Source organism: Triticum aestivum, chromosome 4D, assembly GCF_018294505.1.
Source record: "Triticum aestivum cultivar Chinese Spring chromosome 4D, IWGSC CS RefSeq v2.1, whole genome shotgun sequence".
Taxonomy (NCBI): domain Eukaryota; kingdom Viridiplantae; phylum Streptophyta; class Magnoliopsida; order Poales; family Poaceae; genus Triticum; species Triticum aestivum.
Window position 1 is genome coordinate 390,813,281 of NC_057805.1, and position 16,315 is coordinate 390,829,595.

General features: G+C 37.7%; 1 pseudogene; it reads right to left on the reverse strand.

Annotated features, from left to right (window-relative positions):
* Positions 1-537: 537 nt before the first annotated feature.
* On the reverse strand, positions 538-7,979 carry LOC123096991 ((E)-beta-caryophyllene synthase-like; annotated as a pseudogene).
* Positions 7,980-16,315: the final 8,336 nt, after the last annotated feature.

Here is a 16,315-nt window from a genome sequence, read left to right on the forward strand (position 1 = left end):
TACTTTTACTATTTTGCTGTTTTGCCATATCACCATATATATATCACTATTTTCTATTAACCCCACAACTAGCAAGATGAGGGGATTGACAACCCCCTTGCCAAGTTGGGTGCAAGCATTTATTTTGTTTGTGGGCAGGTGTTACTTATCTTGTTAGCTTGTAGACTCCTACTGGTTCGATTAAACCTTGGTTCTTAACTGAGGGAAATACTTTCTACAGCTGTGCTACATCACCCTTCCTCTTCGGGGCATCCAACCGCTCTTGCGGGGGTAGCAATGGTTGAGGCAATTTCTATATTTGTGTGCACAAGTATTGATCATTGGATACAATTCAAAGCTCTTACGGGTTCGATAAATCTTATGGTCATCCACCTGAGGGAAATTTGCTTGATACAAACCTCTGCACTTGGGAGCCTGACACCTTGTTAGATTAGAGGAAGAAACCCCCTTAGAAATTTATACCATAATGAATATTAAACAAATATGTGCAAAAATTGTGCAATCCATAGCTTTTCAATGGAATATCATAACTCATCATTATGAGAAAATAGTTTGAAAGTATCTCCAAAACAGTACAAAAAAACCATGTACAATTCCGTCGGTCTATATCGCAGTTCTCTTTCTCTCTGCTAGAGGTTTCGTAAGTGATTGTAGAATAGATAAAATGTACACATATAAATGTATGTATATATACATACATACACACACATACCAACTGAATGCATACATGGGTAGATATGGACGAGAAAGATTATACAATAGCTACACAATATGTAGTTCCCACAAAAACAAAAATTACAATAGATAGTATACCTCACATTATCCAATAATTTATGGGAAAATATAGCATGCTATGTCATATGTATTTTTATTTGTGAGGAAAGGTTAACGTTTCCTCCGAAGGGGAAAATGGTTCATATGAAGTTAACATAAAGTGAAGTTAAGGTCTTTTTGAGACTAAATGATAGGGTGTACTCATCTTCACGCTTGTACATAAAATCCATTGTCCGGGCAAGATTTGTTGCCTTCTCTAGAAGCACCATTGAATGTTTTTTGAGGAGGCGTTCGTGGACTATGTCCATCCATGCTTCCTCAATTATCACCTTGAGCTTCTCATTGGCTTCTACTACCGTGATACCATGCTCTATTGTGCAAGTTTGCACCGTGGATACCATATGGTTCGATCCTTGTTCGCGCTTCAAGAAGATAAAAACATCAACATTAGTTAGATGAGGTTTCATCATGCATGCATGTATGAACACATATGGCATGTATATGAAGTTCTTTTTCTATATGGGGAGAGTTTATACCTCATGCGAAACCATGTCATTACCAATGCGCCCAACAATACATACACCTCTGATAAATTTTGGATAGGAAAAGGCCCACTCAAGATTATCCTTTGTTGTCACATCACCAAGTGAGATGAATACAAGGCTTGTTATATGCATACAAGCACTGCTGGCCATTGAAAGTTGCAAATGCTCCTCAACTGTAGTCGGTACATAGTGTTCATCGCGCCAATTGACTTCCGCATGATAGCATTTGACAACATCGATCATCTAAGCAACATGCAAGTTAAAGGTTAAATAACATATACAAATGCATGGGGATTTTTAGATGTTAAGCTACTTTTATAGTTTTGGTAATGGGTAATGACACAAGAAGCATAAATAATTCCCTTTGAAACATAGTAATATTCATAGACAAATGCCCACTAAGATAGTTGGTGAGGGATAAAATACAATGTTTGGAAGGATGTTTGATATGGAAACAAAACCACAAACTAATGCTTCTTCGTACTATATATACTTTGTACCACAAGAAAGCTACTGCACAACATGTTATTTGTACATGTATGAACCCTAATATGTTTTGAAGGAATTTATATACGGATATAGGTTGGGTAGTGAGTGTTTGCTGGTCTTTCTACCTTTCAGGTGTTCATAATAGATTAATGTGGAAGTGGAAATCTGGTGCATTTCCTAAGAATTCCTTTAGATAAGTAAGATCTTGCAACAATGAGAGTATTTCTCTGGCTTGTGTGGAGCAAGATAATTCTTACGAAGGATACTTTGTTGCACAGCAATGGAAATCTACAATTATTGTCAATTCTACACCGATGATGACACAAGTCCTTGAGGAATCTTATATCTAACACATAGATGCATTTCTATATTACTGGACACAAAATCCCTTAATCCCAAAGCTCAATGTCATGTTACTTGCTTCAACTAACTTAAGATAATCAATGAATGATCAACAAATAATACCTAAATTTGAAATCTTAACCAGTATATTTACTTATATACTACTATATATACTTTTCCTGTATACATCAAGTTTTGGGGCTAATTTAGTTCTTTGAGAAACATTTACCAATTTTTTGACGAATTCAGCATTCTTGTTTTCCTGACACTTCAATACTTCCTCTATATCATTTGTGGTCTTAAGTATGTTGATGTATTGCCTTCAAGTATGCTGGTAATTGCTCCACAACATGTGCATCCCACCTGGATTTCAGTCAAATTCAAGTTTACTAGAAATGTAGATAAACCTAGACACTATCAACATGAATTTTGTTGCATCTAAATTAGGACGCGATATATCAACTATATTATCAAAACAAGAGGCAAATGATGCACCATGTTCTTCCACATATGCCAAATCTATATTCTCCATTAATTCTAATTAGAATGCCCGATGTTAAAAGATAAAAAATAATACACACAACATCTATCAGATACAATCCAAAATTATTGACACGTACAAACCAGTCCATCCTGGGTACTTAGCGGGGCATATACAGAGTTATGTGCAACATCGATTTGTCTAGTGCAAAGGAGTCTTACCATTGGCATGTATAAACAAGTGTAACATGTGCATATACTGAACCAGATGTAGGAAATATAAAAAATAGGCCACGCAGAGACATGTACAAACCAACTAGACATAACACGCATATAGTAAATAGAAGGTACCCAGAAAGACATATGTAAGGCACACTTTGCAGATAGAGAACCAACTAATGCACACATGTATGGGTTGGTTCGTGTACGTGCACATATATGCATACACGCAAATGGACTAACTGAATTTTGCTTTAGCTAGAGAATTAACAAACATGTTGGATATCAGTCCGTCCTAAATAATGAAGGTACCCAATCTTTTATTAAGCTAAAATCAATTCATACCATCATATTTGAACATGCTAATTGCAGTGTGACTCGATATTGTGCGATGAGAGACGAGTGTTTCCATATTATCTCGCAGCCATCACGCTCGTGTCACGAGCGAGGGTGGGCGGTGAAAAAAAAATAGTTATGCAAATTGTGTAGTTGGTGAATCCTATATACATAAATAGTTGGCCCCCACTAACTCTATTCCTCTCTTCCACTCAACAGATAACTATACCAACTCACCATGCCACCACACGTGGAATACCTAAATTAATAGGTACCATTCATTCTACTAACATTTAATAAACATATGAAAACCATGTAACATTCAAATATAATAAAGCATATGTATTATAGTTTCAATGAATGTCATATTATTGTCTAATACAACCAAAAGAATAAAAGCAAACAATTCCTACACCAACGGGAGATGCATCATCTCTAGTTTAATTTAGTTTTAGACCAAAACATTCAGATGATTATTAGATGGATTACTTATGCACCTTCTTATCTTACACAACCGCTTCACGATATGGTGTTACTTTGATGCATTACATTTTATCGAAGCAATGCAAAAGAGTTTTATTTTTAAATATTATTTTTTAAAATTGAAAAAATAAGAAGAAATTGTTCAAAACTAGCACGCTACATGGAAAACCCTTGACAAAACTAAAAACATGGACTCAGGACAATAAACTTGACTATACCACAAGTTGTTTACAAAATGATGTGATTTGCAAATACATCTCTAGCTTATCATGTGCGGCATATAAGAAGTATTTATAGGTGTCATGCATTAGACTCGAGTCAAGCAGAAACCTAACGTGGTATGTAGAAGAATGCATACCAACTTACATGTGTTCATTGTATGGTTGATGCCTATCTTGTCATGTGAATTCAAATAATATATAAACAAATTTGGCCGAAGTATACTGATAAAGGATTCATCTTTCCAGAATATATGATTTTTCCATAGTTATTATTATTACACATTATTTTGGCAGAAATGCTAGTAATCAACTGAAAGATAACTATACATGATCTACATGATGCTAGCTATATAAGGTTGGTGGAATAATTGCAAGTAGGATGCTTTTCTCTAACTACACTTTTCGAGGAATTTCATGTAGATTCTTTACCCTTTGTGAAATATAAGGAAAGACTATAGGAAAAGAAATATAATAGGTTACTTACCTTTGCATGGCCGCAGTGAAGATGTTACTTTCTTCTGTGGTGCTATAATTATCATAGAGGTCATCAAGCAATGACATAAATAAGACTAGTTTTGTTAGCATTATACGCGGATAAGAATATTGCGGCTCGTAGAGAACTCCAAGTATCCAAAAATGAACCTCCACGATTCTATCTCGTGCAAATTGTGGATTTGCCTGTGATTTCAAGTCTTTCCACCAACTGCAAGTTAATAATTAAATACATATTAGCACTTGTTATACTATTTAAATAGTAACCATTTTTTTCAATTTTCTACTTATATTTTAGTTAGTATTCTTACATCGTAAGAGCTTTCAACTCCTCGCAATATAGAGTTTGCAAAATATTGAAGTCAAACTTAGCAAATTCCAGTATGTCCTCATCTCGTGTGGCCTTCTTCTCATAAACTGCAATGTAACGTCTCGTTTCGACTCTCTCGACTCTTCTAAAATGCGGGGTTTCCAATGTACACAAGACCTCTTCTGCCAACCGTGGTTCAAGATGCTCCACCATAGATTGTAGTTGAGTCTTGGTGAAAGTCACATCATCATCAAGCATTTCTTCTCCATGAATCCTAAGATACGGTGCATTGTACAATGCCAACAACGAGTTCACATCATTGCTTGCAAAGTTTCCTTGGTCATCTTTGAACTTCAAAAATACATCTGCACAATCAATTAAATATTTCATATACCTTGGCTTATACACTATTTATCAAATATTAGTACATATTTGTGTATGAATTAATTGTTGTCATCGTAATGAATAATACCAGGAGAGATGTTGTACCCATGCTTCCTTAGCAAGTAGAACCGCATCGCTGTTACACATAGGTTGTCACCAAACACATTTTCTTCACTATGCATGCCATGAAGTAACTCTTCAATCTCCTGGCCATAGTGATAAGCCACACCAGTACGCTCCAACGTGTCAACAAGCTCAATCTTCATAGCTAAATCAGAAGAAGATCCGGCGTCCAAGATGATCTTTCTCACTCGCTCCTTCTTGATACTTGCCATGTCCTTCATAGCCAAATACTACGAGATAGAGGAACTTATATTACGTTGAAAATTTTCAACAACTAGGGTTCAAGAGTGTTTCAAAATATTCTGAAAACATCAAAGCTTTAAATAGCAGGCTATCCCATTTAAGGACAGCCTGATCGGAAGCTATGGAAAGGTATAGCGAAGGTAAGACCCATTTAACATTTTTGCTTAAATCGTGAAAGAATGAAAATAATAATCATACAATCAGACGTGGATATTAAATAAATATACATATATACTTAACAATTGACATGCATATCACATATACTTGATATCCAAATATAACAAACAAAAGCTTGGCATCCGGCCAAAATAAAGGCATAGCAGCAAAGCATCTATCCATAGCAAATTAAAGCGTGGTATAGCTTTGGTGTGGCACTAAACCGAAGCTGAATTTTAGCGCTAAATCATGCTATAGCCTGGTATTAGCGACAAGATTCATTAATGCAAAACACACATGGCTTTAGCATGTTGCCTCTCTATATACTATAGCAGTGCTATTTAAACCTTTGGAAAACATCGACGATGTATTTGTAGTTGCAGAGACAAAACTTAAGGGGGCTACTTTTTATTCAGAGAGGAAAACAATTTGATAATTACCTGAGATTGAGTACATGGGTTGTGGTTGAGGAAGAAGTCGCCCCAGGGGCTAGGGGTGTAGGGTCGAGGCTTGCATAGGCCAGCAATAACCTCGTGTGAGCTGTTAGTAGTAACGGTAACATGAGTCATATGATCAAATGGTAGGTATGGAATATGACTTGTGGTGTGGAGCGTGGTGCTCTCTGGACTAAGATGCAAGAGTAATAAGGTTTGAAGCCAAAGCTTTGCTTTGCTTTGCTTGAACAAGTACAGTTACCGTACACTCTCTGTGATCTTATATATAGACGGAGAAATGACTCACAAGTACGTCCATTTGTAGATTAGTGTAGAGAACATACATTATTTTTTGGCAAAAATAAATAAATCATAGCAGCCTAGCTAACTAGATACTAATATGTTTCATGGAACATGCATGCATCCTAGCAACCTTCTCCAAAGATAATTCAATGTCAAGTTGCATGGTACGTATCTAGATTAGGACTAGGTATGGATACACCCTCATCTAACGTAGAAGGGTGCGATTGAGTTCTCTAGAAATTTAATTGTGATTATCCTCACCAACGACAATCATGTTAACCTATTATAATGCTCATATGACATACATTGTACATATACACTAAAGCGAGACTAACTAACCCAGTTGTTAGGATGCCAACTTTTTATTACGCCGGCCGGCAACTAATAAAACAATTTTAAATTTCTTCTATTGTCTACTTATGCATATGATCAAGTAACATATAAAACATATATATGGCTAGCTAGGCGGCTAGCTACGGTCGCTGTTAGTGCGGCTGTTATGACGCCAATTTGTTACTAAGACAACCAGGAACTAATAAAACATTTTCCAAAAGTTCTATTGTCAACTTATGCATCTGATCAAATAAAATATATATGCCTACCAAATAACATATATATGGCTACATGGGTGGCTAGTTTAACGCCGGCATAAGTGGGTTTGTTCGTTGCAAATTGCAAAATGACAATGGTAACATATGAATACCAAACCCGGCTATTATGATGCAAATTTATTATTACGACAGCCGAGAACTAATAAAACAATTTTCCAACTTTTTTTATTGTCAACTTATATATGGCTAGATAGGAGGATAGCTACCCCTGCCGTCAGTACGGCTGCTATGATGCCAATTTACTAGATAGTAGGTTAGCTACCCCCGCCGTCCCGTCAGTGCGGGTGCTATGATGCCAATTTACTAGATAGGAGGCTAGCTACCACTGCCGTCAGTACGGCTGCTATGATGCCAATTTATTACTACCGGCAGTCAGGAACTAATAAAAAATTCTCCAACCTTTTTATTGCTAACTTATGCATCAGATCATATAATATATAGATGGCTAGCTGTGTGGCTAGCTACCACTGTCGTCGGTGAGTTTGTTTGTTGCAAATTGCAATGGTAACATGAGAATAAAAACTTGGGCCGTTGCAATGCCAATTTATTATTATGGCAGCCAAGAACTAATAAAATAATTTTCAACTATTTTTATTGTCAACTTAGGCATCTTATCACATAACATATATGGCTAGAGAGGCGGCTAGCTACCGCTGGCATCAGAGGGTTTGCTCGTTGCAACTTTTAATGGTATAAAACCTTGCTTTTTAGAGAAGTATAATAAAACCTTGCATGAGTGCTCGCATTATTATCTGAATTTGCTACAAATTTCTAGTGAAATTCTTTCAGTAGTATGGCATGCCTGTCAAATACGAGATGCATATAGTGACTTTGTCAATCTCAAGATTTTTCAGCTTAGTTTGTAAGAGGGGCTCATAGGGGTAGGGTATGCATTCCTTTATAGAGGTGAGTGTGTGTGCATGTATGTTAGTGTGTGCGATATTTCGTTCGTTCTTACAAATAAGGATAAAATACGTAACTAATTCCACTTCTTGTGCAACAATGCTTTGAAAAGGGATAATGCCCTCCGCCATGGCTGTCATGTCTGGCCGGAGATGACCATGAAAAGGATTTCTATCTTGAATGCCAAGATTAATCTGTTAAGGTCAGAACATTAACATTGGGAGAACACATGCAACAAGGTAACGATGCAAGTTTGCCTTCATGGAGTCCAACCAAGGATGTCCAAAACAAGAGTTTTCACCCCAAATATGAAGCACTGTTCAAAGCACCATCCTGCAAATGGATCTTTCTAAAGCAGCACTAGTGAGTACTCCATGCAGAACCATCATGCTATCCGCCAGAGGATGCCGCATGCCTCTCCCAAAATCAAAGAAGCACATGTCCCGCAGAGCCACTGAACCAACGGCTTCCCGGGGAGTACGTTCTACTACTACCGGTAGTGATGAGAGGGATTAGTGGCACTGTTGATTGGTGGGATGTCTTCCCATCTATCCTCAGCTAGCCCCGCATGCGTCTCAGTGAACCCATGTAAGCCTCTTGCTCACATGCTCTTATCAAGGCATTGAATCAAAACAAATCCCCTATCACGAATGGTATCATCATGTCGTAATGCTCTTTTCCAGAAAACAAGCATCACAATGCAATCATATTACAATTTTATCCAAGGCACAAACATAACAATGTATATGGCATTGCAATGAAGTGATAAAAGTTCCCAACCCAACCGGGCATCACTGCAATGTCTCAGATTTGGGCCAATGCAAATACATGATAGTAAGTAAGTATGTAAAGTTAAGTAATTTGCTAACCAAATTGAGTGTCATTACACGTCTTATATCTAAGGTATGGTAATGTGTCAAGCCAGGAATCTGCCTGGAAAGCTCCCGTGCCTAGAATCTGCCTGGTTTTAGGCAGACCACAAAATTCCGACTGCGATGGCAATGCGAGCACAAACGAGTAGCAAGGATGAAGCGTTTTGGATATTCGAGATACCGAAAACAGTTATATGGGGACAACTGTATGCATCAAGGCTCCCTATCCCCGACGGTTTCTGGGTCGTGTGGGAAGGACCCCCTATCGCCCACACTCACTTGGCAACGGTTCCAAATGCCGTCGCGGAAAGGGGTAAAAAACCGTTTGTTTAGGACCGACGCGCACCAGTGCCCTCCTAATCATGGTGGCTGCCGGCATGATGAAGATGGCCACCGGTGATGATTTCCCCCTCCGGCAGGGTGCCAGAACAGGGTCTAGATTGGTTTCTCGTGGCTACAGAGGCTTGCGGCAGCGGAACTTCTGATCTAGAGTTATTTCTGATGGTTTCTCTATTTATAGGATTTTTCAGCGTTGGAATCACGCGAAGATGGGCCTTGAGGTGAGCATAACCCACCGGGGCAAGCCGGGCCCCTCTAGCGCGCCCTGGTGGGTTGTGCCCTCCTCGTGGCTCTTCTGGCCCTCCCACAAAGCTTCGGGGGTCTCTTTTGTTCCAGAAAAATCGTCAAAAAGTTTCAGCTCATTTGGAGAACTTCCATTTCTGCACAACAAAACAACACCTCGATAGTTCTGTTGAAAACAGCGTCAGTCCGGGTTAGTTCCATGCAAATCATACTAAAACCATATAAAAGTGTTGTAAACATAGCATGAATACTTCATAAATTATAGAAACGTTGGAGACGTATCAGCATCCCCAAGCTTAATTCCTACTCGTCCTCGAGTAGGTAAATGATAAAAGAAATAATTTATGAAGTGTGAATGCTAGCAAAGTGCACAAGTTTGATTAATGATAATTTCAATGACTTTTCCTATCATCATAACAACAATTCTTTCTCATAAAACTACTCATGTTAAAGTAGCAACCAATTCACATGTTAATGTTCAAACAATGAATTCTCTTGAAACTCAACAACCTATATCTTAGTCACCAAACAATTGCAATTCAACTTATTCAACAAAGTCTAAGTAAGAGCTCCACATACTCAATCATCATATAGTCTTCCATGATTGCTAGTACTCAAAGCATATTCTTAGAACAAATGGCATCCATCGAACACGAAGAAAGATAGGGGCTTAATGTTTCGCCTCCCAACTCATTTATCATAGAGATAATTGTCAACAATAATAAATCAAGATCAAATATATTTGACTGGCCATATGTGCCTAGATCTTTCCCCACCACATGATGCTTGACAACTAGAGAATAATTGAGGTTGAATGAGGATGTATACTGTTGACTCTTTGCATAAAAGTAAATACTGAAAGGTAAAAGATTGGCCCTTCGCAGAGGGAAGCAGAGGTTGTCATGCGCTTTTTATTTGGATGCACAAACAATTAATGCAAAGGAACGTCATGTTATATTGCCCCTTATGATAGCAACCTTTATTATGCAATCTGTCGCTTCTATTATTTTGCCATCACAAGTTCGTACAACGCTCAATTTTCCCTTACAATAAAAGATCAAACATATTTAGGAGCACTTTTTATTGCTTTATGCACCGATGACAACTTACTTGAAGGATCTTATTCAATCCATGGGTAGGTATGGTGGACACTCATGGCAAGAAACCGAGTTTAAGGGTTTTTGGATACACAAGTAGTATCTCTACTTAGTATGAATTTTTGGCTAGCAAAAGATCCTAGGCAAACACCACATGTTGGAGGATCCATGACAATATAACTTCTATGCAAATATACACAACCATAACTCATTACGTTGTCTTCCTTGTCCAACTTCAACTAATTTTCTCAAGGTTGCAAATAATTAATGGTATTCACAATCATAGAATATGTCCAAGATAATATATTTGCATGTGAAAGTTCTCTTCCTTATACTAATCATTCATGAATCTTGTATGACCAATATTGTGATCGTCAAGCTTCAAAAGATTTCACTTTCTAAACCCAATGTGAAGCTACTACTAGGCATAATATGAACATATAATTTCAACTTCATGATTTTCAATTCATTCAACAATTTACTCTTAGGATATAAGTGAAGCAAAAGAGTAAAAGAAAACTACTCCAAAAAGATATAAGTGAAGATCAAGCGAGTAGTTAAGTAAATGGGTAGCTAATTGAGGACTCTCTCTTATTTAAAACTTTTAGATATAAGTATTTTATTAGAAGAACAAGCAAAACAAAGTAAAATGACATTCTTATAGCACACATCATGTGAAGAAGCAAAAACTTAGGCTCAACCGAGGCTAACCGATAATTGTTGATGAAGAAAGGTGGGATGCCTACCAGGGCATCCCCAAGCTTAGATGCTTGAGACTTCTTGAAATATTATCTTGGGATGCCTTGGGCATACCCAAGATTGAGCTTTTGTGTCTCCTTAATTCCTTTTATATCACGGTTTCCCTAAATCTTAAAAACTTCATCCACACAAAACTCAACAAGAACTCATGAGATAAGTTAGTATAAATCAATGCAATAACCTTATCATTCTCTAGTGTAGCAAATCACTAAAATTACAATTTAAAATTGCATACTAAATGCCTCTGCATATTTAATACTCCTATCCTCAAATAGAATCATTAAACACGCAAACATATGCAAACAATGCAAACATAACAGCAATCTGGCAAAACAGGACAGTTTGTAAAGGATGCAAAAATATTCATACTTCTCTAACTCCAAAAATTCTGAAAATTTTGCACACTGTAGAAAATTTATCATAGCTTATTGTGCAAAAAAATCAACATTTTATAACATCCTGACATTTCTCGGGAATTTTTTACAACAGTGATAAACTTTCTGTTTTGAAACAGAAACTCATATACTTGCAAACTAAGCATGGTAAAGGCTATCCTTGCCACTTTTATTGAAATAAAAGATACAAAACATTATTGTAAATAAAATAAATCAAATCAAAACAAAATAAAATGACGCTCCAAGCAAAACTCATATCATGTGACGATTGAAAATATAGCTCCAAGTAAGGTTACCGATACTGTTGGAGACGAAAGAGGGGATGCCTTCCGGGGCATCCCCAAGCTTAGTTGCTTGTATATTACTTGAATATTACCTTGGGGTGCCTTGGGAATCCCCAAGCTTAGGGTCTTGTCGCTCATTATTCTCCTCATATCGATATCTCACCCAAAACTTGAAAACTTCAATCACACAAAACTTAACGGAACTTCGTGAGATGGGTTAGTATGATAAAGACAAATCATTCACTTTGGTAATGCCAAAGACAAGATTCATAATTTTTCTCACACAATGTCTACTGTACCTTATCATTTTGACAATTTATATTGGGCAATATAAGCCATAGAAAATAGGAAACAAGCAAACTATGCATTGAAAACAGAATCTCGTCAAAAACAGAACAGTCTGTAGTAATCTGTACTATAACCATACTTCTGTAACTCCAACAATTATGAAATCTTAGGAAGATGTAGGAAATTTGCATATCAATCTTGTGTAAAAAATTCAGATCAAAAGCTCGCTCTAGTGATTTTTAAAAATTCCTGGACTAGGTGCAAAAGTTTCTATTTTTGCACAGAATCAAGTCAACTATCATCCATACTATCCCAAAGGCTTTACTTGGCACATTATTGAAACAAAAGCTATAAAACATGATTACTATAGTATCTTAATCATATGAACACACAAAAACAGTAGGTATAAATGTTGGGTTGTCTCCCAACAAGCACTTTTCTTTAATGCCTTTTAGCTAGGCATGATGATTTCAATGATGCTCGCACAAAAGATAAGAATTGAAACATAACAAGAGCATCATGAAGCAGATCACTAGCATATTGAAGTCTAACCCACTTCCTATGAATAGGGATTTTGTGAGCAAACAACTTATGTGGACAAGAATCAACTAGCATAGGAAGGCAAAACAAGTGCAACTCCAAGACTTTCAACATAAAGAGAGGAAACTTGATATTAGTGAGAAGAAACAAGCATATGTTCCTCTCTCATAATAATTTTCAGTAGCATAATGAATGAATCAACAATATAACTATCACATAAAGCATTCTTTTCATGATCCACAAGCATAGAAATTTTACTACTCTCCACATAAGCAAATTAATTCTCATGAATAGTAGTGGGAGAAAACTCAACAAAATAACTATCATGTGATTGAAAATTAAAATCATGATGGCAAGTTTCATGGTTATCATTATTCAATATAGCATACATGTCATCACCATAATCATCATAGATGGCAACTTTGTTGTTATAATCAATAGAACCCTCTTCCGAAATAGTGGATTCATCACAAAATAAAGTCATGACCTCTCCAAATCCACTTTCATAATTATAATCATCATAAATAGGAGGCATGCTTTCATCATAATAAATTTGTTCATCAAAACTTGGGGGACTAAAAATATCATCTTCATTAAACATAGCATCCCCAAGCTTATGGCTTTGCATATCATTAGCATCATGGATATTCAAAGAATTCATACTAACAACATTGCAATCATGCTCATCATTTATGCCAAACATTTTATAGAATTCTTCTTCTATCAATTGAGCACAATTTTCCTTTCCATCATTTTCACGAAAGACATTATAAAGACGAATAATACGAGGCCACCTCAACTCCATTTTTTGTGTAGTTTTCTTTTATAAACCAAACTATTGATAAAACAAGAAACTAAAAGATTCAATTGCAAGATCTAAAGATATACCCTCAAGCACTCACCTCCCCGGCAACGGCGCTAGAAAAGATCTTGATGTCTACTACATAACTTGTTCTTGTAGACTCGGGTTGGGCCTCAAAGCGCAGAGTTTTGTAGGACAGTAGCAAATTTCCCTCAAGTGGATGACCTAAGGTTTATCAATCTGTGGGAGGCGTAGGATGAAGATGGTCTCTCTCAAACAACCCTGCAACAAAATAATAAAAAGTCTCTTATGTCCCCAACACACCAAATACAATGGTAATTTGTATAGGTGCACTAGTTCGGCGAAGAGTTGGTGATACAGGCGTAGTAATGATAGTAGATATTGATTTTTGTAATAGGAACAATAAAAAAACAGCAAGGTAGCAATGGATAAAACGGAGCACAAACGGTATTGCAATGCTTGAAAACAAGGCCTAGGGTTCGTACTTTCGCTAGTGCAATCTCTCAACAATGCTAATATAATTGGATCATATAACCATCCCTCAACGTGCGATGAAGAATCACTCCAAAGTTCCTATCTAGCGGAGAACATAAGACGAAATTGTTGGTAGGGTATGAAACCACCTCGAAGCTATTCTATCCGATCGATCTATCCAAGAGCTCGTACTAAACTAACAGCAAGTTATCATTCCCGATCGATCTATCAAGAGTTCGTATTAAAATAACACCAAGTTATCCTTTTCGATCAATCTATCAAGAGTTCGTACTAAGATAACACCAAATAATTTTAGATTCATAATACTCAATCCAGCACAAAAAACCTCAAAGAGCGCCCCAAGATTTCTACCGGAGAAACAAAGATGAGAACGTGCATCAACCCCTATGCATAGATTACCCCAATGTCACCTCGGGAATCCGCGAGTTGAGTGCCAAAACACATATCAAGTGAATCAATATGATACCCCATTGTCATCACGGTATTCATAGCAAGACATACATCAAGTGTTCTCAAATCCATAAAAGTATTCAATCCGATAAGAACGAAATCTCAAAGGGAAAGCTCAATTCACAACAAGATAGAGAGGGGGAATCACCATATGATCCAACTATATTAACAAAGCCCTCCCACGAAGCTTCGGAGGTCTCTTTTGTTCCAAAAAAACCATCAAAAAGTTTCAGCTCATTTGGAGAACTTTCATTTTTGCACAAAAAACAACACCACGGTGTTGTGCTGAAAACATCGTCAATCCGGGTTAGTTCCATGCAAATCATACCAAAACCATATAAAATTTTTGTAAACATGGCATGAATATTTCATAAATTATAGATATGTTGGAGGTATCACCTCTGCGAACGTTTACAAAGACGGATTTTCGACATCCAGTTGTAGATGCTCGTACTGGCCTAGTAACGTTAATTTAGAACCCATTCAACATTGTTTATTACAGACGGCGTCGTGATGGGCTTGCAACTAGAAAAAAGGGTCGGGCTCCCAGTTGCGCGTGGAGGGTGGACTTACAAATGAGACAAATAATGGGTCATACTAAGTTGCATATAAGGGTGGACTCGCAACAAGGACAAGAAAATAAGGGGCTAGTTGCATGTTGGGGATGGAGTTACAAAATGGGTCACCCCATCCCCCACCCTCCTTGCGTGTCGAGGGTGGACTTGCAACTAATGAGAAAACAATGGAATATCAAGGTTGGACTTGCAACTAGAACAAAAAAGGAGGCAGACCCATTTGCATGTCGAGAGTAGACTTGTTGTAACAAAAAATGTGTCGTGCCCAGTTGCATGTCCAGTATGAACTCGCGACAGGAACAAAAGCGGGCTCAGTTGCGTGTCAACGGTGAACTTGAAACTGGGACGAAAAATAGCCCAAGGCTTAGTTGCATGTCTAGGTGGACTTGCAACTGGGACGAAAAATGTGGCATGCCCAGTTGCATGTTGGGGAATGGACTTGCAACTGGGACAAAAGGGGTCGTGCCACCAGTTGTGTGTCGACGGTGGACTTGAAACTGGGACAAATATGGGCCAAGGCCTAGTTGCATGTCGGAGGTGGACTTGCAACTAGGACGAAAAGGGTCGGGACCTAGTTGCGTATCGAGGGTGGACTTGCCCTCGGGACAAAAAATGGGCCAGGACAAGTTGCGTCAGAAGGGTGAACTTGTAGCTAGGACAAGAAAAGAGGTGGGCCCACTTGCATGTTGAGGGTGGACTTGCAACTAGGGGGGAAATGGGTCGCCCTGCCCCTAGTTGTGTGTCGAGGGTGGACTTGCAACTGAGACGAAAAAATGAGCCACACGCAATTACATGTTGGGGGTACACTAGTAACTAAGACAACAATGGATGAGGATACAAAACACCGCATCACCATTGCCTGTCATATCTTCTTCGCAAGAACAAAGATTGATCGCGGCCACTAGCCCCCTCTGTCTCTGACGTGGCTTGAGACTGCGTCGGTATTTCCCCAAAGAGGAAGGGATGATGCAGCGGTAAGTATTTCCCTAAGTTGTGAAACCAAGGTATCAATCCAGTAGGAGAACCAAGCAACACTATGTAAACTGTACCCGCACACAAAGAACAAATACTTGCAACCCGACGCGTAACAGGGGTTGTCAATCCCTCCTCGGTAAAAAGATAAATTAATTTGTATGAGATTGGATAAATATATCTGAATAAAACACCAAATAAAATAAGTAAAGAAAAGGTACAGTAAGGTATTTTTGGGTTTTTGGAATTATAGATCTGAAAACAAATATGATAAAAGATAGATATGAAAGCAATATGATAAAAGATAGACCTGGGGGCTGTAGATTTCACTAGTG